This window comes from Callorhinus ursinus, unplaced genomic scaffold (assembly GCF_003265705.2).
Source record: "Callorhinus ursinus isolate GAN/ISIS: 27379988/994484 unplaced genomic scaffold, GSC_fseal_2.0 scaffold10, whole genome shotgun sequence".
Taxonomy (NCBI): domain Eukaryota; kingdom Metazoa; phylum Chordata; class Mammalia; order Carnivora; family Otariidae; genus Callorhinus; species Callorhinus ursinus.
Genome location: NW_027397072.1, coordinates 12,369,998 through 12,392,741, shown reverse-complemented (window position 1 = coordinate 12,392,741; position 22,744 = coordinate 12,369,998). Strand labels below are relative to the sequence as shown.

The 22,744-nt window shown below is 50.4% G+C and overlaps 1 long non-coding RNA gene across 1 annotated transcript in view; it reads right to left on the bottom strand.

The window, feature by feature from the left end:
* The window catches only part of LOC141373477 (uncharacterized), a 36,025-nt gene extending 16,807 nt beyond the window's left edge, over positions 1-19,218 (bottom strand). The window contains exon 1 of the long non-coding RNA XR_012379534.1: positions 18,892-19,218. This is a non-coding gene — a long non-coding RNA (uncharacterized lncRNA). The remainder of the gene's footprint in view (positions 1-18,891) is intronic.
* Between the last annotated feature and the right edge of the window lie 3,526 nt (positions 19,219-22,744).

The window sequence follows — 22,744 nt, the reverse complement described above, 5'->3', positions numbered from 1 at the left end:
AGAAATTCTGTTTCCCAGAAGAAACCAGACACTCAACCTGATTCAGTAATTCCCATTTTGCACAGAATCCTATGCCACCAAACGCTGACAGGGCGGCCCCAGGCCGGCACAGATCTGCTGCACGGAAGACTGCATGTATTTTGCAGAAGTTATTTTAGTTGTTACTCAGGTGCATTTTCCGCTTGCTCCCAGGGCGATGGTCTGCCCTAGAGTGGAGAGGTTCCTCCGCCTAACCATCAGGTGAACAGGGGGCAAATTGCCATTCCGGCTAGATAGAAACGTCCGACGATGACGAGCTTGTTGGGCTGGTCCTGGACACAAGAGGGAGGTGAACTCAGGCTCAGATCAGAGAGGCAGAGCTGGGTGCAAAAAGCAGGAAAGCCAACATAAACACGGATCACTTCAGGACAGGTACATCGAGGAAGAAACCAAGGATCAGGAACCCAAGAGGGCCACCTGTAAGTTTCTGGAATTCTCTCTGCTGGGCTCCTTCTCATACAGAGTATTGTTATCAGATTGCCCACCTGTTGTGGCAGAAATGTCATGCCACGCCATGCAAGTGCCCTGTGCAGTCTAATTGCAGGTGGATAGCAATATGGTACCACTTCCAACTGACAGTCTCTAAATATATGCCCAATATTTGGGGCGCCTGGGCAGCTCAGTTGGTTAAGCATCTGACTTGGGCTCAAGTCATGATCCCGGGGGCCAGGTATAGAGCCCTCCATCGGGCTCCCTGCTCAGCGGGTTGCCTGCCTCTCCCTCTCCCTCTGTCCCTCCCCCTACTCATGAGCACTCTCTCTCTCATAAAATCTTTAAAATAAATAAATAATCCGATATTTTCTTAAAGAGGAAGGGGCTGAGCAACGCTTGCAGGAAGGGCAGGAAAAGCAGGCTAGGAGCCATTTCTCAGGCTCTCCTCCATTGAGCCAAACAGCCCAGCTCCGGCCTTACCTTGCATGCCCCATTCAGCAAAACCGAAGTCCTGCTGTTCACCAGAGCTACACTCCTGGTACGGCGATTTGCCTGAGCATACCTCTTAGAGACCGCCCCTCCCAACCTTCATCCCAGCGGGCTTACCCCTTTACTCTGTCTCTTCCCTGAAAGAAGTCCTGGTAAATTTCTCCATCTTATCATATTTCCTGCATTTCAGAGCCCCGTACCTGTAGACTGGCACCCTAAGCAGCTGTTCAACTGTCCCTCCCTTCATCCATCTGTGATTGTGGCAGCCAGGTGCAAAAGACTGGTGATCTCTTAAAGGTAACAATTCAGTACCACACACACACACACACACACAGCTCTTTCTAGAATATATTCCCAAATGTTTGAAATGAACGAGCTCTCTAAAAGTTTTTAATCCAATTTCCAGGTAAACAGCAGAAGACACAGAATCTCCAAAAGGTCAAGAAACTGTTCAAGGACACACCCAGGAAATAGCAAGCTGGAAGGTAAGACTTCGTCTGCCTCGGTTGCAAGTCCCTGCTGTCCCACAGTGTTGCTGGCGTGTCTCATGGCATAGGGGGGCATGGGAGAGCTACTGGCACATCAGCATTCCCTGTGCCTAGTGCAGAGGAAGTCATCTCAGTCGTGCCTGGGGGATTGAATGAGCCGGGGAGTGACACAGGAAGGTCTGGGTCTCAAAGAAAGATCTGGCTAAAAAAGCAGGACCAGGGCAGCAGGGTATGGCTAAGGAGGCTAAAGGCTGAAGACTGGAACCCATTCAGTCCCTCCTCCCCCCGGTCCCACCTAGACCTTCCTGGTGCTGGGTCCAGCTGGGGCTTGTGGGCACCGGTCATGTGGCCCCGGCTCTGAGACCCAGACAGCAGGAGGCGGGCAGGGCCTGGACGCCTGAGCACACCCAAGAGGAAAGCCTGTAAAGAAGTGTATTTTCGTTTAAAACAGGAAAGAGTGTAATAAGCATTAGTAAATGGAATGAGGAAGAAACCATGAGGCCCCCATCCTCAGAGGCAGGGGAGCAGGAGAATGTAGTGGGAGGGATACGGCAAGGAGGTTGAATCAGAGAACATCCAAGGTCTTCTCCTGCTCTGAGATTCCACAGCCCCTAGAGGAGGGGGCAGGTGGCGCTGGTACCTGAGCTGCCCTGGTTGCCATGGTGTCCTGGCCCAGGGAACCCAGCCTTGCAGGGGGAAGGAAAATAAACTTTTCAGAGAATCATTGTCCCCGGAACTAAGCTAGGGCTACCTTCACATGCTGATCTCACTGAGGTGCTACCATAGCGCTATGAAATGGGCACTTTGGGCCCCTGTCTTCCCATGGAGAATGTGAGGTTGAAAGACCTTGAGAAGGCTGCCCTCGCATCTGAAGCCAGCGAGGCTCAGAGTCAGGATTCAAACCCAGGCCACCCGAGTCTACGGCTCGTGCACTTGCTGCCAGGGCCGACCGCCGCACGATGGCTCAGCGTCAGCCTCCATGGATGTCTGCGAGCTCCATCAGAAGTCATGACTTGAGGAATTGGAAACTGAGTCATCCGTGTTGGCAACAGGACCTGATTAACCCTGGACTAATTTTAGATTTCCTCACAATCGCTCGTCTGAATACAGAACGGCTCCTAAGGGTGATGTTGGCAAATGCTTTGTTTTTGTTTGATTTGACCAGAAAAAAGGAGGACAGCAAAGGAGATGAGGTCATGGGTCTATTACCACCCACTCACCATTCTGCTCCTTTGAAGGGTTTCAGGAAACCCTGAGAGGGGACAGCGCCAAGAATCTCCATGAGTTTTTCCAGCTGGTGTTCAAGGGTCTAAGGAGAACAGAGCCAGCCTGCCTGGGCTCTCTGATGTCTCCAAAGTGTACTGTGCACAGCTGTGTGCTCCAGGGGCAGTGGCGGGCAGGCAAGAGAGAGCAGGGAGCAGTCCCTCAGGGACCGACGCAAACACACCTGCACACAGCGTGCTGCCAACACAGTGCCTAGCGCCCGCTACGAATTTCATATTACAGATGGACATTTGAAAATAATCGTAGCAACGTCATCTGGAATATTGAGATTTTATTTTATTATTATGAATATTTTTTTAAGTAGGCTCCATGTGTGGAACCCAACGCGGGGCTTGAACTCACAACCCTAGGATTAAGACCTGAGCTGAGATCAAGAGTCGGACGCTGAACCAACTGAGCTACCCAGGTGCCCCTCAAATATTGAGATCTCAAAAGCAAGGTCCAGGTCGATTGTCATTACGTAAATCATTGTGTCACCACAAAATAATAGTTGTGTTCATCGCGTGTCTACTCTGCAGACATACTACACATTTTCTGTCTACTCTGAGATTTGACAGGTTGTTCAGGGTGCTCCTCGGCTTTTAAGCAACAAGTGCAAAGCCTTGCCGCACCCGGCTGCTTATGAATCCACCCTAGTTTTGCCTCATAGGATTTGTGTGACCTTGAGTGAGTCCTCCCCTCCCTCAGCCTTCCTCTCTTCATCGATAAAAAGGGGAGAAATACTGCCCGGGGGCTGTCGTGGGGAGGAAGTGAGCAACGTGTGCGGATATCCTAGCACAGGGCGGGTCACCAGGGGTGCTCACACAAAGGCAGGTGAGATGCCTAAAGACTCCAACCCTGCAAGTCCTTCTCTCCTCTAATTTCCAAATGCTTTTCTTATGAGAAGTATTAAAACCCATGCAAAGGAAATCACATTGAGATACTGAGCAAAGTGCCTTGTAGAAAAGAACAACCACAGAAGAAACCTGTGCTGTCTTGGGAATTACAAGCCCTGGGGGCCACCTGGTCTGAACAAGCCTCCAGAGACACCTGCAGCCAGACAGGAGCAGGAAGAGAGGGAGGAGGCAAGCTCACCCTGAAAAGAGGGAGCATCGGGAAAACCTGCTCCCACTTTAACCCACCACAAGAGCTCACCGCTGTTACCCTGTCTTCCAGTTGAGGAGCCGAGGCTTGGAGGGGCTTGGCCCCAGGCACGAGGGCCTGCAGAGGACACGTGGGGGAACTGTGCATCTGCCTGGGCTTGACCTCCCCCCACTGGCCAGGCAGCCTTAGGAGCGCAGGTTCGGATGAAAGAGATTTCAAGGGCTCCCACCTTCCAGTATTTTCCACAGGCCTTCCTGGAGAAGGAGACGAGCTAGCTAACCCTGTGCCCTCCCCTCTGCCTGTGAGTAGTCTGGGGTGAGCTCACTTAGAGGTCCAAGGACATCGGAACCAGAACGGTCTACAGAGACCATCACATCCAACCGTCTCATTTCTAGAGTTGGGGAAACTGAGGCCCAGGGTGCGAGGCATCTGCGAAAGAACATGTGATCATGAAACCGAAACATCCAGAGTCCTGGTATTGCCCTGGGGCCGGAGAGCCCCCAGCCACCAAATAGAGAGGGTGGAGGAGGGAGGTGATGCCGTGAGAAGTGCAGAGGCTCAGCATCCTTCCAGGGCTCACCTGTAATGCACATGGTGGGGTTCAGGAAGCTCCAGTGCCCTTCCTCCAGCCTTGTTAGGCCAAATCCTCCTTCCTACCCCCTCAGCACCCCCTCCAAAACAGAAAGAACCAAAGCCACCTCTCAGGAGCACACTGCACAGGTGCCACCTCCTCATTCTTCCCCGGCCTTTGATTGATTAGAGGAAAGATAACATTCCAGGGGGCTGGTGTGGGGAGGCCCAGGAGGTACAGATCAAGGCACCCAGCCCGCCACCCCCACCTGGTCTGGGCTTGTTCTCTCAGCTGTCTGTCCATCATGGCTCCAGGCACTCCTGCCCCCATCCCCCGGAATGCTAGGAATCCCCTCCCAAACTCGAGGCTCTCCTCTCCCCAGAACCTCCCCCTCCCCCCCCCCAGGCATCCATCAGCTCCAGCCTTTCAGGAATGTGCTCCCTCCTGGCACCACCAGGGCCAGGAGCAGTCGGCTAATCCTAGGCACATTCATCACTCACGTGTGGCTCAGGGGGGACCCCGCAGCAGGCCGGAGGAGGCTCCCGCCCTGACCTGCCAATTTGGCCAGGACGGATGGGTGGATGGAAGGACAGCCACAGCCTGGAGGGGCGGGAAGGTGGCCGGGCAGGACATGCCCCAAAGATGAAGCAAGAGAACTGCTGTTCTCGGCATCCTGGCAAAGCCTCTCTACTTCCAGAAATCCTGACATTCAGGAAGCTCAGCTTATTTGATGGTGAGGAGGGTGGAGAACGTTGATGACTTTTACTGTTCTTGGGCAATAGATAAGGTGGGCCCGGGGGACCGCGCAACGGCGCTTCAGAGAATGGCAAAGGCAGCCCTAGCTCCTGCCACTGCATCCCCACAGCTGCCCACGAGGCGGGAGGGTCCCGGGTTCCTCCCTGAGAAGCCCTGCGTCTCAGGGCCCCCGGCCTCACACAGGCCGTGCCCGGTGCCTCCCGCCCTGCTCCACGGGGCAGACACTTGGGCTGTCCGTGCCCTCTTCCCTCGGGCTTCCCGCGGCCCCTCTCTCCTACCCTCTGCACTCTTCCCAATGACCTGCCATTGTCCTAGTACCTGCGTGTCTTCCAAGCTGCGTGAGAGCCCCATGATGAGAAGAACTGCGCAAACATGAACAGCAAGACAGCCCCAAACCTGCCATCTCCTAGCTCCTGTGTGGCCCTAGCTGTGTACTGAAACTCTGAGCCTCTGCTTCCCTTTTTTTTGTAAAATAGCTGTAAATAGGAGTAAAGACCTGCCAGCAATACCATCCAAAACTTCTATCCCAAGTACCCCATTCGGAGAGAAGCTTAGACGTCCGCAGAAACAACTGAGTGTTTCTCACTCCTAAACCCTTGGGCTGCACAGGGCTTGTTTCCTCATCCAGGACCCGAGCGTTGGAACATCTCACGTCTTTATGCCTATGGACATCTTGAAGCTAGAGCCTAGAGAAATCCATACTATTCAGTCTTCACCCTGGACATCTTTGCTTTAATTAATCAATTCAACAAATGTTACCGAGTATCTCTATGTGTTGGACATTGTGCTGGGGATTTAGAACACTACAGAACACTACAGTGAGCCAGTTCCCTTTCTCAAGGAGGCAGATTCATGGACAGACAGATACTGAACAGTGGAAAAAACCTATGAGAGGTGAGCAGTGAGCCCTGGGAAAGGCACGCAACCCGGATGGATGCAGGAGGGAGGTATGCAAGGAGGGCTTCCTGGAGGAAGGTGCATCTAGGGGAACACTGGGGGATAAATAAGAGTTAGCCAGGCAAATGGGAGCCAATGAGAGGGAACACAGAGCCCCAGCAAAACTTCCATCACTCAAGACACATGGAGCAGAGCACCAGGCCCCATGACAAGCCTGCGCCCCATGGGCTGCATTTCCAGGGAGCTCTCCCAGCCCTCTAGCTTAGAGGGAGCCCCATGGCTGGGAGACAACTCTCACCGTAAATCGTCCAGCCTCGAGAGGAATGCAGGAAGGGTGGAGGGCACACAGCCTTCAGCTGGGGTAATTTTAGATGCATTGTCATCCCTGCCTCGGGCCACCTCTCAGCCAGGTCCTGCCTGAGCTGGGAAGGGCTCCTGGTTCTCGGGACCTTGAGAGGATGTGGGTTTTGGAGGGAGGCCAGGCCAGCAGGATGGGAGGCCAGGCCCAGTCAGGGCCCTTCCTCCGTGGGGGCCGGACATAGGCCGGGAGTTTGCCACCTAAGGCCTTGCTCTGTGCAGGCACCGATGCATCCCTGGTCAATGTCAGGAATGCTAAGGAGCCCCCACTGACTGATAAGGTGCCCCGAAAAGGAAAACAAAGCAGATAAAAGGCGATTTGTTTGGTTGTGGAGGGATCCTGAGGCTAAGAAATAGCAGCAAAGTGGGAGAGGTGGGCATGGCTTGGTGCAAAGGCATGGCACTCAGAGCACCTGCTGGCTTCCAGGTTTTTCCGGGCACCGGTTGCACGAGCTTGGACAAGTCAGCAAGACCCTCTGTGCCTCCGCTCCCCCATCTGTGAAATGAGCTCAGTAATAGTAGAGGGGAAAATAAGTAGCATCTCTCCACTAGGGTGTGAAAAAAAATGAGTTCATCCATGTAAAGGGATTATCAGAATGTCAGAAGATCAAGTCAGTGCTCCATAAATGTTAGCCATGATGAATTTCTTATTAAAGAGCCACAAAGCTGGATCCAGATCCCCAGCTCTGGTCTCAGTTCTAATCCCTTCCTCTCTCCTGGCCTATGTTTCACCATTTTTCTCCTAAAATGAAAGGTTTTGAATAAAATCAGAGGTTCCTCTCCAGGTACAGGGAGAGAAGACATGCCCCTCAGGGTAGAGGGTGATTTCTCAGACTACAAAGTTCTAGGCTGTTCGGTCATCCCCTAGAGACTCTGATATGCCCCCTTGGGGCACAGGCACCTGCCGGGGTCATCGCACATGGACACAGAGAAAAACAAAAATGCTGGGGAGTCTCCGAGGTGATCTGGGAGAGCCCCATGGGTGGGAGCATTCATTCAGAGGAAAGAAGATCAGATGGGGCATTATGGAAACCAGCACGGAGGTTCCTCAAAAAATTAAAAATAGAACCATATACGATCCAGCAATTTCACTGCAGGGTATACATCCAAAGGAACCAAAATCAGGATCTCAGTGAGGCATCTGCACTCCCGTATTCATTGCAGCATTATTCACTAAAGCCGAAACATGGAAATAAGCTAAGTGTCCAGCAACAGATGAATGGATGAAGAAAACGCACACGCACGCATGCATGCACACACACACACACACACACACACACAAAATGGCATATTATTCGGTCATAAAAAAGAAGGAAATCCTGCCATTGGCAACCTCAGGGATGAACCCAGAGGTCATGAACTGAGATAAGCCAGACAGAGATAGACAAATACCATATGGTATCACTTAGATGTGGAATCTTAAAAAACCGAGCTGATTTCATAACTGTGAGTAGAATGGTGGTTGCCAGGGGCTGGAGGGTAGAGGTGGGGGAATAGAGAGAGATTGGTCAAAGGGCCCAAACTTCCAGTTATAAGAAGAGTGAGTTGTGAGGGTCTAGTGGACGTACAAGGACTATAGTTGACAATGCTCTGTGGCATACTGGGAATTTTAGGTCTAAGTATTCTCACCACACACCGAATAGAGCCAACTACATAAGGTGATGGACACATTAGTTATCTTCTTTATTTTTAAAGAAAGGTTTATTTGTTTAAGAGAGAGAGAGAGAGCAGGGAAGGGGCAGAGGAAGAGGGAAAGAGAGTCTCAAGCAGACTCCACACTGAGCTCAGAGCCCAGTGTGGGGCTCGAGCCCAGGACCCTGAGATCATGACCTGAGCCAAAATCAAGAGTCAGATGCTTAACCAACTGAGCCAACCAGGTGCCCTGTGTTAGTTATCTTGATGGTGGTAATAATTTCTTGATATATATGAGTGTGTGTCATAGCATCACGTTGTACCCTTTAAATATACACAAATAGATTTGTCAACTATTCTTCAGTAAAACTGGACAAAAATAAACACCCATGTCCCCACCCTGAAGAAAAAGAAAAAGGACAGGAGAGAAGAGACCTGAGTTCTAGAATGTTCTGTGACTGTTTTACAGAGTGGATCTAGACAAGTTCATTTGCAAAGCCTCAGTGTTCTCATCCTTGAGTAGAGGGATAAAGCACCACCTCTCACAGTGAGATGATCATAGATGATTGGACCCTGCGGAGCACTGCACAAGAGAGAGCTCACCCTGGCTCCAGGCCTTTGTAAAGACTGCCTCCTCTGTTGTCCCTCCATCTTTTTCATCTTTATGACCCTGAAACAGTCTTGCAGTTCACTCAGGTGTCCTCTCCTCTGGGGTGCCTCTCCTGATCCCTGACCCTTGCAGTGGAAAGTCTCTCTTGAAGGTGGGGACTCTTCTGTGAACATATAGACTCTTCTTATGTGTGGGAGGAACCTCTTTTCTAGATGCAGGCTTCTAACTCATTATTTTCAAGCCCTGTCTTATGGTTAGGCATTCAGAAAATAAAGGGCGTTATATGTTTCATTACTAGGATGTGTCTCTCCTGAGAGACATGTGCTCAATCAATCAGCAATAGGCACAAATACAGTTTAGGTAAAGAGGCAAATGGGCTCCAGTTCTGAATAATGAAGAGTAAATAAAGTCTACTCTGTCTCTCCCACTGAACACAAATAAGAAATCTGGACAGAATGTATAGAAACATTATACTAGGAGACTCCAAAACTCCTCTCAGTAATAATAGATAGAACTAATAAACAGAAAATCGGCAAGAATATTGAAAAACTGAACCGGACATCAACTAGGTGGATCTACATGACATTTATAGAACATTTCACCCAACAGCAGAATACACATTCCTTTCAAGTGTACATGGGACACCTACCAAGATACAATTTACCCTGGGTCATTAAACAGGAATCTTAACAAATTTAAGAGAACTAGAATTATGCTGGCATCTTCTCTGATCGTAATGAAATTAATTAGAAGTCAATAACAGAAAGATAAGTGGAAAATCTCTAATCACTTGGAAATTGAACAGTATACTTCCAAATAATCCATGGTCAATGAGGAAGTATCAAGGGAGATTAGAAAATATTTTGAATTGAACATAAATTAAAATGCAGAATATCAAAATTTGTACTAAGCAGCTAAAGCAGCACTTAGAGGAAAATTTATAGCATTAAACATTTACATGACAGAAAAAGAAAAATCTCAAATCAAATATCTAAACCTCCACCTTAGGAAACAAGAAAAAGAAGAGCAAAATAAACTTAAGCAGAAGAAAGAATATAATGAAGAACAAAAGTCAACAGACTCAATGGAATTAAAACATAAAGTAATAAGAAAATCAGTTAAAATAAGCTGGGTCTTGAAAAGATCATCAAAATTCATAATCCTCTACAAAGACTGATAAGGGACATGAAAGAGAAAGCACGAACTATCAAAATCAGGAATAAAGGAAGGAAAAGCACTGGGACACCACAGACATGTAAAAGATAATAAAGAAATAGTATGGATAACTCTAGACACATAAATCTGCCAACTTAGATGAAATGGACCAATATTTCGAAAAACACAAATTACAAAACTTACCCAAGATGAAATAAATAACCTCAACAGTTCTATAACTACTAAAGAAATATATTTTATAGTTATAAAAAAGAACTTTCCGGGCTAGATAATTTCACTGTCAATTTCTACAAAGTAGTTAAAGACGAAATGACATCAATTCTATAGACTGTTGCAGAAAATAAGAGGAAACATGCCCCAATCATTTTATGAAGCCAGGATTACCCTCATATCAAAACCAGGAAAAGAAAATATACCACAGAAAGCTAGAGATCAATATCTCTCATGAACACAGAGGTAAAAGTCCTCAACAAAGTATTTATAATTACAATATTTACAGAATCCAGCAATATTTTTAAAAGAGTATACACAACAACCAAATGTATTTATTCCAGAAATGAAAGGCTGGTTTGATATTCAAACACTGATCAATGTAATCTACCATGGGGCACCTGGGTGGCTCAGTAGGTTAAGCGTCTGCCTTCAGCGCAGGTCATGATCCCAGCCTCCTGGGCTTGAGCCCCACATCGGGCTCCCTTCTCAGTGGGGAGTCTGCCTCTCCCTCTCCATCCGCCTCTCCCCCAGCTCATGATCTCCCTCACTCTCTCTCTCTCTCTCAAATAAATAAATAAAATCTTTAAAAAAAATGTAATCTACCATGTTAACATTTGAAAGAAGAAACACCCCATGATCATATCAATTGATGAAGAAAAAGAATTTGACAAAATTCAACATCCATTCATTTAAAAACACCTAGCAAACTAAAAATAGAAGGAAATTTCCTCAGTCTATTAAAGGACATCCACCAAAAGGTAAACATTATTTGAATCTTAAAGGACAGGGACCACAGCAAGTTGGCGCTATGGAGGACACCCAGGGGTGGGGTGACACATAGATGATATACTATTATCTCCATGTCACAGTTAAGGAAATTAAAACGGGTTGGAGAGCTCAAGAAACAGGAGGCCTCATGATGTCAGCGAGAGAGAATGCCCACAGAAGAAGTGCTCTGGCTGGGCCCCAGAAACCCTCAGAGAGGACATGCCTCCTAGTGCCAGGGGCTTCATAGGCACTGTGTCATCCAGTCCTTGCGACCAGCCAGTGAGGACGGTGTGACTAGGAGGAGTTGTGACCTCCAATTTATAGACACGGAAATTGTAGCTCAGCGTGGTCATCTGGGGTACGTGCTAAAGTTCTACTGCTGATACACAGCAGAGCTCGGATTTGAGGTTCTGTCTGACTGCTAAGGGCATGCCTATTTCCTCTACAAATTGGTGACTAGACTGACTACATATAGAATCCTCCAGAGGCCTTTTTAGAAATGTAGAGTCCAGAGCCTCATTATAGACCTTCTAAGAGAGAATCTCCAGAAATGAGACCTAAAAAGCTACACTTTTTACAATCCCAGGCGATTCTGAGGTGCCTGGCAGTTTTATAAAGACCCAAGGCATAAGAGCCACTGTCCTTGGGGCTACTTTCCCTCTTGGCCAATTCATATCTACATCCCAGAATCAAAGCCCAGAACTGCTTTGTTGCTAGTCATGGAATAAAGGTCCCACCAGCTTTGCCATGCAGGCCATAGTCTGGGGTCAGGAGAACAAGTCCAGCATTTATTAGCTATGCAAAGCCATTTTATTCTCTAAGTCTTGGTTACTAGGTCTGTAAAAAAAAGCAAGGTAGTATTGCTCTTGCGTAGTTGTAAGGATCAAATATAGGGATGCGAAGATCCTTTGTGTGATCTCCATACAAGGCAATTATTCATCACACATGTGATTCACACATTTTATTCAGCGCCCCACCACACCAGGCATTGTGTGAACACTGACCTACAGAGATGATCAAGACACAGTCCCTGACTTCAGGCTCTTGATGAGCAGACATCTGTCCTCCGCGGAGGATCCGGGAACCCAGGCTCCTTCCATCTTGGGACTCACTTTCAACACTGAGCCCCCAGGGTTGTCAGCTTAGGGAAAGAGCACATAGGACTTTTGTTTCATTTGTTTTGTTTTGTTGTAATGGCCAGGACTGGAAGGATCACTGACAGTCTATCCTGTGGCACTGCTTAGCTGCAAGGGAGGCAGAGAAATGCCTGGCTGTGTGTCCAGAGAGAAAAGGGAGCTGTGACCGCCAGTCTTGGGGAGACAGGATGAGACTCGGGAGAGATGCCATTCAGACACCATTCAGCCACTTTCTGCTAGTATCTTCTTGGCTCTCCCCGGGTCGCCGTACGTTGACTCACCCTTGTACACTTTTCAAATACCCTGGCACTCATTTATTTTGTCCTTAAGGGGATTGGTGTAATGAAATCAAGCCCAACGACACGGCAGAAAGGGAATCATTTGCATTTTCATACAGGAAGAAGAGGAGGTACATTTCCCGCGGGGCAGGAAAGTATTCTCTGATCAGCTGGGTGCTTCTCTGAGGGGACACCTCCCCAGCACTCCGGGCCATGTGGTTCTTGGGGGAGCTGAGGACATACCAGTGAAGCACCAGGAGCAGAAGACCTCCTGCATACCCTGCCCTCTCCCATCCATTCCCTCCATCTTTACCAAACGTCTTTGTCGCAGATGGGTCCAAGGGATCCAAGTGTGAGAAGGGGCAACACTGATCCCCTGAGAGAGAGAGAGGAAATCTCTGCCCTCTAACTCTTCCCTTGAAGGGCTCCTGTTGTCTTCTTCTCAGCCACAGACAAGAGACTGTGGGACTGAGCTGAGCCACGCAGGGCATCAAAGATAAGGTGATTATGAGATTGGACTTTTGAGTCACTTGAATTTGAATTTGCTCCCCAGCTCTATCACTTCCTAGGTGGAGACTTTGAACAATTAATTTAAACTCTGTAAGCCTTAGTTTCTTTATCCGCAAAATGGGTCTAATACCTTCCCCATTTATTACTGTAAGGTTCAAATAAGAAGCTATGTGAAGGCGCCAGCACCTTTAGTACTGTTCCTACTGTGGCCTCTCTCTTGCAAATGTTGTGTTTATTCCTCTGTTCATTTCTTCATGTACTCATTCACTCACTCGCTCATTTCTCAGCAGAGTTCCCAAACACTGACCTTGGGCTAGGCCATATGAGGAACTCCCTCCCAGAGTTAACAAGGGAGCACACACCTGAAGCAATCGTTACAACATGGAGTGATAAGACTCGTAGGGGGAGGGAGGTTGAGATCTCTGCCTGGGGAGGCAAAAGAAGAGGGGTCTTTTGATCATCTTTAAGCATGACTAGCTCACCAGGTCGGCAAGCTGCTGGCAGGGCATTCCTGGGCGAAAGAACAGCAAGGGCAAAAATACAGAAACATTGAAAGTGTGTGGGGTGTTTGAGAAACAGGAAATGTCCCCTTGTGGTGGGGACACAGACAGTGTGGGGAATGAGGCAGGAGATGAGGTGTTCTGGGACTACAGGGAGCCAGATCCCTCCGGGGACCATGTGCTCCATGCTAGGTACTTAGAACCCGAACTGAAGCCATGAGCATCGCTGAATGGTGTGAGGCAGGGGTGTTTCAGTAAGATCATCATGCAGCCAGAGGGGACACCAGTGCCTAGAAGACAAGCCTGGAGGACAAAGGACTCTTTAGGGGTCCCTCATTTCAAGATAGCACAGGGGAATGCTGTGGCATTGGGGATGAAGAGGCACTGAGAGGAACCATATCTCAAGTCAGAGCTATTTTGTCTTTGGTGGCCCCCAAAAGTTTCAGCATTAGCTCCTCGGGGAAAATAAGCAACCATGAGATGCTACTCAGAGATCATCCATCACCTGACTGGGGTCCCATGATCTCCCTTGACTAAGGCCACTGGTGAAAGTGCACTTGGAACCCCATAGTGCTTCTTGAATTTCACACCTTGCATGGTTTTGTGGGACTCAGTTCCCTCCAGGAAAATCATGAAGCAATACTTATAACCAAGACGTAAGATCTCAGACTACAAATCATCCTTGTCCATAAGAATTTACCATTCCTTTACTTCCACCGAGAGGGCCCAGGGTGCTGTGTTGGGAATGATGGGTAAGAATGAATCCTCACCACATCAAGGGGGGCAGCGAACAGAGGTGTTTTTGTGTCAAACCCAACCCCCCATCAACTCTCTGCTCTCAAGAGCCACAGGACCTTAGATCCCCTGGTCTCAGTCTCCAGTTGTGAAAAATGGGGAATTATAATACCTATTTCATGGTTCCATTTAGTCACGCCTAGCTCATGGCCTGATATGTAGCAAATGCTCAGTAATTCTTGTGGCACTGTGACAATGGGCTCTCTTGGCCATAAAGGGCTTTCTCTATGTGACTTGACCAGGGATGATCAGAGGGCAAGTAGACTGCTCCTCAGGGAAGATGGACACATGCAAGTAACCAACTTCTTTTGTGTCCATGTGCAAGGAGCCCCCTGGTTCAGAGGGTTCTTCCAAGCTCTCAGACTGAGGCTAAGGGACAAGCCCCACTAAGGGACTAGCCCTTTACGGGACAACACCTCAGACTGAGGCTAAGGGACAAGTCCCCGAAAGCACCAGACCCTCACAGAGCTGCCTCCTGCCTTCCTGGAGAAGTTTCGATCCAACACCCACCTTCTGGGGAGCAACTTCCCTCCTCCTTCTGGGAAACGAAAAAGCAGCCAGATGCATGCTTTAAAAATAAACTCCGCAAGAGAAAGAAGAAGAATATCATGTGTTTGCTCCCAAGCTGGTCTGAAATATTTGAAATGCGGAGAGACTCAAAACTGTCAGGAATCAGCAGCACTCTTAGGTTTGTTTCAACATTTGGGGTGAGAAACAAAGGGATTCGAATCTGCTCTTTAAAGCTTCTACACAGCATCTGGGATTGCCATAACAATAGGCATGTTTCTCCACCAAAAGAGAAAGTCAGATCAGGCTCCACAGATAGTAACAGGACCACTAATTTGCGCCCATCAGCAAAGCCAATGAGATCGCACAGAGGAGGCTGCCATATGATTTAAACGGCTGTGAGAGAATTTGCCCTGTGGTCAAATGAAAAGAGATTTTTTAAAAAACACATATATCTTAGAGGTTTAGATCAAACACTCCCGGAGCCAGACGGCTCAAGTCTGATAGCCGCCCGCACCGCCGCCCCCTCCCCCGCCAACCACCGCTTCTGTGCGACCTTGGGCAAGTGATTTAACCTCACTGGGCCTCTGCAGGCTTCAGTGAAATTAAATGAGCAATTATTTGTAAAGTATAATGTCTGGTTTATAGTAAGTGCTTGGAAAATAATAAATAAGACTAAAATTAAAGGTGGAAAACGGCCAGCCTTTTGAGGTGTTGTCTTGCATTCACCGGGTTCTTTACATTTCAGTCTCACCAGATCATGAGTGTAGATTAACCCTGAAGATTTCTCAAGGCCATGATGAAGGTGCTATGGATGGAGGCTCTAGCTCAATCTTCACTCCTCCGGGTCTTACGCGATGATACACATTGGTTCTGATCAAGCAGGTTTTATAATCAGACAAGCTCAGGAACCACTAATGCACACTGAATTCCTTCCTGATGAATAGGAATAACAGGGTTTGACCGGCTGCTTTCTTTGGTGTCAGGATTTTCTTTATCCCTTCTCTCATCCAAGTGTCCAATACCAAAACAGGAGGGACTTTCTTGCATAAAACCTCCCTTAGGAGATGCAGGGCAGGGGTTGCTGGGGAAATCAAGAGAAGCTTGTCCTGGGGGTTTTATCACACCCCCCGAACTCCATTCAGATAAAACCACATGAGAGAGGCTCCAAATCACCCCAGATAGGTCAGGCAGGAAAGAATAGCGGAAAGAAATTAACAAGCTCGGGTAAGAAGCTTTTTGAGATTTTGCGGGGGGGGGGGTGTCATTATTTATTTATTTATTTTGAGAGAGAGCGAGCGTAAGTTGAGGGAGGGGCAGGTCAGGGAGAGAGAGAATCCCACGCAGACTCCACGCTGAGTGTGGAGCCTGACTCGGGGTTCCATCTCCCCACCCTGAGATCACCACTGGTGCCAAAACCAAGTGTCAGATGCCCCCCAACCAACTGAGCCACCCAGGGCACCCCAGCTTTTTGGGTTTTAAATGTATTTTTGAAGGCATTCTCAAAAGGAAGATGCAAATCCCGGCCAGAGCTGGTTGGAAAAGATAGAGATCTTTGGGGCTTTGGCTCTCTGAGCGGCACCAGGCAGAGGCCGGCCTCCAGAGCTATAACCGGGCTGTTTGGAGACGCGTGGCCTGGCCATGCTCCTGTCTTTAGTCCCCTGACAGGGACAGTTTCCCGTCTGTAAAATGGAGACCCCGATAGTGCCCCTCTTACAACAACACACATAGAGCGGCTGCAGAGGCTGGCAGATGAAAGTCATATGGAGAACGAGGTCACAGTCACACAGATGGTGCTTGGAACCAGGCCACGTGGACAGGCCGGCCCCTCCAACTGACAGACAGGGACTGTGTCCCTCCTGCACACTAGGAAAGGGATGAGTGAGGGAGGCAACCTAGTCCCTGGTGACAGCCGAGCTGAGCTTCCTCTCTAGAAAGCAGGGATGCTGGGCAGCTTGCATGTCTCCCAAGCTGTGTGGGACCTGGTGCAGCAGTTTATTTGTGCAAATTACACAGACACGCTGTCTCGTGAGATTAGGGCTCATGTGTTATTTTCCTTTTTTAAAAAAAGATTTTATTTATTTATTTGACACAGAGAGAGAGAGACAGCGAGAGAAGGAACACAAGCAGGGGCAGAGGGAGAGGGAGAAGCAGGCTTCCCGCGGAGCAGGGAGCCCGATGTGGGGCTCGATCCCAGGACCCCGGGATCATGACTTAAGCCGAAGGCAGATGCTTAACGACTGAGCCACCCAGGTGCCCTCATGTGTTATTTTCTTTCTGCCCTTTTGGAGAAGCTGAGATGAACTCAGTCCAGTCTCTTCATTCATTCATTCATTCATTCATTCCCCAACTGAGCACCTGTTACGTAACAGGTACGACATGGGTGTAAAGGAATAAATACCAGCCAGACTCTGAATTCCAGGGGACCACAGTCTAATGGAGAGAGCCGAACACAAACATGTGACCGGGGATAGTAAAGTAAGAGTGGAGGGGTTTGCAAAGTACTCTGGAGGTGGGGGCAAAGGATGCGTGCAGCAGGAGTCCTCTCAGCTGGACTGACAGAGCAGCAAAGTGGAGACGAGGGGTTCCAGGCCTTGGAAATAAGCTGATCAAAGACAGGACAATGAGAGGTGATGGGTGGGGTAGGACCCAGGGAATTGGGGGGGCCAGGGGTGTCAGGGATCGGGCTACAAAGCTCGAGAGCTAGAGGAAAGTGCCTAGAAGTTAGGGACCTGCCCGAGATCAAGTACCTGCTGAGTGGTGCTGTCGGTGGGGGGGCTCCCCTGCCCAAGAGCTCTACCTCGGAAGGGACAGCTTCCCCCATTTGCTTCCCCAAATGGTGGAGCACTGGGCTGATTTTCATTTCCGCAGGCAACTCTTTCCTAGTCCTTGGTGCCCTCCTCCCCCAGCCCCCACCTGAGCCTGGCTGAGAGCCGCCCAGCGTCGCACTCGCTGGCTCTGCACACCTGGGCTCAGGCCCAGAGCCGAGTGTCCCTAGTCAAGTCGCTTTCCTCCGTGACGCTAAGTTTTCACATTTGTGAAATAGAGACAGTAGCATACACACTATCCCGGGAAACTCAGATGCAAGAGTGAAGCACGTTATGAACTGTAGGGTGCCGTAGGGCCACGAGGAGCTACAACAGAGACGGTGGTTCTCTCGAACCACGCTGCAGGGGCTAGCACACCAGAGATGAAAGACAGCTCTGTCCTCAGGGGACACAGGCCGGACACCCAGGTACCACAGCGCTGCATGCTAAGTACCACGGCAGAGACTCCCCAGAGCCAGTCTTGGGCAGCGGGATGATACAGGATTCTTGGAAGAGGAGGCACTTACTAAGCTGGGGTCCAAAGGCCCACAGCAGTCAGGCCCTGAGGAACTGGGGCAGGGTGGCCCGGGCAAGGGACCGTCCCAGCAGGTGGCAGAAGGCTGATGACACAACCCAAGGAAAACCTGAAAGAGGCAGGCTGGAGGGGGAGAGTCAGCAGGGCATCGGTTTGCCAACCTGGGGAGCTGGGGTTCTTGCCTCTGGATAAGCGAGAAGAGCCTGAAAAGTGACACTTTGGTGCTTTTAGAGCTTCCCGGGGGGCACCCATGTACCCCTTCAGCCCTCGGGTGCCCCCACGCTTGCTGCAGGGTATTACCACCCAGGACACCGTTGAGAAGCGCTGGGCTGGGAGGTCCTTCGGGCAGGGGAGCCTCTTCCTCCCTGGCACCGACGAGGGGTTTGATAAATGTTGACGGAATGGATAACGCGGAGAAGGCATGTGGGCAGTTCCACCCTTAGGGAGGGTCATCCAGTGGACACGAGTCCACCAGGCTCAGCTCCGGCCCCGAGCAACGTCTGCGCAGGCCTTTCAACTCTGTGCATCTGTCCTGTTGCGCTCCGGACTGCATTTCTTTCCTCTCCCCAGATCTGCCCCTCGCCGAAGCGTCCCAGAGCCCGGATTCCTGCGGACCCACTGTCATCCCCACGGGACAGCTCCCGAGGACTCGTCCCAGCTGTGGACCTGTTGCCAAACCACAGCCACCCGCACTTGTCACCAGGCTGGACGGGTGACCTGGCTCTGTTCCCGGCCTGTACAGCTGGGGAAGAATGAGTCAGCAGGGTCCTGTCGCCTCGGCTTTAGGTGGGGCATGACCCAAGGGCCACAAGAAATAAATTACCTGAGGGTGGTCCCAGCAGGGAACTCGCTAAAACTTCCAAGTCTGAGGGATAGGAAAATCTGGAAGGTCTTCTTGCTCACACCCTCTTCGTGTGCTGCAGGGGCTCAGACCCTGGAGCTGCACTGTGTTGTACAACCTTGAGCAAGTTAACGGCTCTGTGCCTCAATTTTCCCATCTATAAAATGGGGGTAATCGTAGCACTTACCTGATAGGGTTGTAGGGAGAATCAAATGAGTTCATTAATGTGAGGTGGACATGGCACATGGTAACACCTAGGAAATGTTAGATGTTGTCACTGTCACCGGTCTTGAGAGCATTTCCGGCTCTCCCAGAGCAGCCGATCCATACACGAAGCTCTAAGGTGTCTCTCCCTGGGGCTCGCACAAAACACAAGTACTCCTTCCACCCTGACAGGTATTGTTAGATCTCTCTTCCGGCCATCCCCCCTCAACTCCGAAATGAAGCCCCTCGCGTCATTCTAAAGTTCTTCAAAGGCAGTGTCTCCATGTCTCTTTACTGCCTTGGTCTCTGTCTTGTCTCTACTCGTTAATTTGTCTGCCCTGTCTCCCAACCACTGAAAGCAGTGTTCCAAGTGTGTCACTGTGATGTCAGCTGCGATTGTCATTGGCCCCCAGTCCATCCACTGATCACAGTCCCTCGGACCCAGCCCTGTGACCCTCTCTTGCCCGCCAAGGAATTAGCATGGGGAGGACTCCGTCCTTCTGCAGACAGAGTCGGCAGGCCCCTTGTGGACCCAAGAGCCAAATGCTGAGCTCACCCAGGTGAATGGAGCTATGATGTCCAAGATCCCATCAGAAGGCTTCAGAGACCAGAGGCAGGCCTGGAAGAACAGGAAGAAGACGGATAAGAGGCACGGGGCCTACTCCTACTTTGACACTGACTCTGGAGTGTGACCTTGGGCAAGAGACACCCCTTTTTCTGTTGGGCTTGATGCCTGAGGCCCTGTCTCACCCACAAATGCTGTCACCCCTCACATGACTGTTGCCCCAAGCCCTCCATGCACTCTGCCCACCCCAAGGGTTAGGACACACGCAGGTCCCTCTCTCCACATCACTGGCGTGAGTGCCATGCACAGCTACATTAAAAAGCCCCCCAGGTGATTCCCTGAGGCAGTCAAAGCTGAGAAGCACCCATTTGACAAAGGAAAGGTAATTCAGACCGATTTATGCCTTTTCCGGCATGCTTTTTCACCTTCCCTAGACATAAATCTTATCTCTCCAGGTCTGCAAGTCCCAGGAAGGAAGAAGCCAGGTTTTATGACTCTGTGTCCCTCAATGCTCCAAACCCAGAGCGTGACATTTAGGAAGAGCTTGGTAAATATTGGTCCATCACTAATTGATTCATGTCAATCACATTTTCTTATTCAACCCCACATCTCTATAGCACTGAATAAAGTCTAAGAATTCAGTGACTTCTACTCTAAGATGGGGAAGGAGGCCCTTCCCCTATTCAAAAGCCCAGGTTAGGACCATGATAGATCCAGGGGGTCTCACGAGCGGGACTGAATTCTCTCCTGCCAGCCCCGCCTAGAGGGAAGTTAACTCATCCTACGTTGCCACCTAACCATCTCTCACCCAGGTCCTAAGAGGTCTCAAATGTAGGATCTAAATGTGAGCCTCTTGGTTTCCCGTGAACACACCAAGCTGCCCCTACCTCAGGGCCTTTGCACTTGCTGCCCCCATCACCCAAGATGCTTTTTCCTCCTACAGCCACATAGCTTACACCCTTACATCCTTTTAGGTTTCTATTCCAATATCCCCTTGGTAGAGAGAGTCCCCATGTCCACACTACACCACAGCAGTCCCCTTCTAGCAATGAGACAGTCCCTAACCCTCTCACCCTGCCTTATTTTCCCCATCTGACATACCATCTGTTTGTTTATTATTGGTTTTCTCCTCTTTTTTGTCAGTTTGTTAACTTCCATGGCCCCCAGTGCTAAGCACAGAGCTCAGCTAATAACAGGCACTGGACACAGAGCTAGGGAAGGAGTTCATGAATAAGGAACTATTTGGGGACCTAGGACAGTGGACTAAGTCACTACAGTGTTTAATCTCAAGTACTTTGATCTGCTCAGTGCTGGGCCCTTGCTCAATCATTCTGCCTCAGGCTTTCTGTCCGTGAAACGTGAGCATTTCTCCTGTCTTACTGACCCCACAAGCGTGAGCAGATTAAATAAGGTAACACGTATGAAAAAGACTTCGTACAAGTAAAGCAGGCTGCACACGAGAAATGGCACTGTCACAGTGATTAGATATTTTTAATACCTGACTTGAGGGGGACCTTAAAATCCAGGCCAAGAACCCCTAGATTAGGAAGGCCCAGAGAGGGGCACCGACTCACCCAGAGTCACAAAGCTTGCCCTGCCAACTCCTCCTTGACGCTCCCTAGAGGCTCCATTCTGTCACCATTGGGTGGGGGTCCCAGGCTGCTCAGGAGAGTGGGACAGCACACCAGCCGTGGCCAGAACCCTCCTCCTTGGAGGTAATATTTTCCCCCCACCGGGAGCTGCGAGCACATCTGGTCAAGCCCCCACAGACCCTCCTAAGCCTGCAGGTCAGCACCCAAGACAAGCTCAGGGCATAGACTGTTCCCTAACCCCCTTTATTCCAAAAGGCAGACCGCGGACCTGGCAGAGCCTCATCCAGTTTCCACCTCTCATAAAGAATTACAAAGGGGGCACCTGCCGCCCTCCCAGGACCTTTCTCACAGCGTCTGTCCCTGTCGTGAAGGTGCTCACCGACTGTCGTGGAAAATGCAAGCTCCCGGCTCAGCCCGGTGTCCATCCTCGCTTTGTCTTCCAGCACCCGGTGCTTACATGTCCTGCAGCCTCCCTGCTCCCCTTGGACCCCGGACAGGGTGGAATCGTGTCCTCACCCCTCAAAAGTCCCGTCCTGCCCAGAGCCTCAGAATGGGACCTGACTTAGAAATAAGGCCCTTGCAGGGTATAATTAGTTACACGAAGATGAGCTTAGGCTGGAATAGGGCAGGTTCTAAATCCTCTATGACTCACGTCCTTGTAAGAAGAGGAGAAGCCAGGACGCAGAAGAAGTCTGAGGGAAGAAGGCCATGTGACAATGAAGGAAGAGATCTAAGGGAGGGGTCTACAAGCCAAGGAAGGCCCATGATCACTGGCAACCCCAGAAGCTAAGAGAAGGGCAGGGAACCGATTCTCTCCCTGGGGCCTTCAGAGCGATCACGGCCCTGCCCTCAAGCTGCTCTTGAACTTAGCCTCCAGGCCTCTGAGACAATACATTTCTGTTGTTTCCAGCCACCTGGTGTGCGGGGCTCTGTCTGGGCAGTCCGCACACGCTGGACAGGCCCCCTGCACGATCTCACCCCCTCTGCTTCCCACCTGCCCTCTCTGCCGCTGTCTCAGCAACGCTGGGGACCCCCCGTCCTCAGGTCCAGCCCAAACCTTCCCCCTCAAGACGCCTCTGCGCCCACTTAATGGCCATGCTCTCTCCTTCCCTGAGAAGCAGACTTCTGCACACCAAGTGCAGGAAATGAAAGACCTTTCAAGGCTCACTTCTTTCCCGGGATGTTTCTAGAAGTCTGGCCCCAGGGCCCTGGGCCCTCAGCGACGGTGCAAATGGCTGAGCAGAGCAGCCCGCACCCACTGACAACTGTCGCCACTGCTTGGTCAGCCGCGAGGCAGCCGCGGAAGGGGACAGGGAGGACACCGCTCTGGGACGGTGACCTGGGGCTGGAGCGAAGGCCCCGGCAAGGGGACGGGCTGGCGTCAGGACGCAGCTCTGTCACCACTAAGCTGCGCAGACCTGAGACATCGTGCCCCTTCTCACCTCAGTCTCCCCGTCCGTCCAAGAGGGAGCTGCGTCCCCCTCATCCTGAGGCCCCACGCACGGTGCCTGTTGCACGGATGGCAGACATGAACAGAAAGTACACTTCTTGTCTTCACGATGTGCTAACCGCCGGGCAGGACAGTGCAGGGCGGGGAGGACAGCACTGTCATGGTCTCCAAATCACGAGACAGGAGGCCAAGAGACCCTGGAGCAGAGAGACAAAGTCAGGGGAAGACG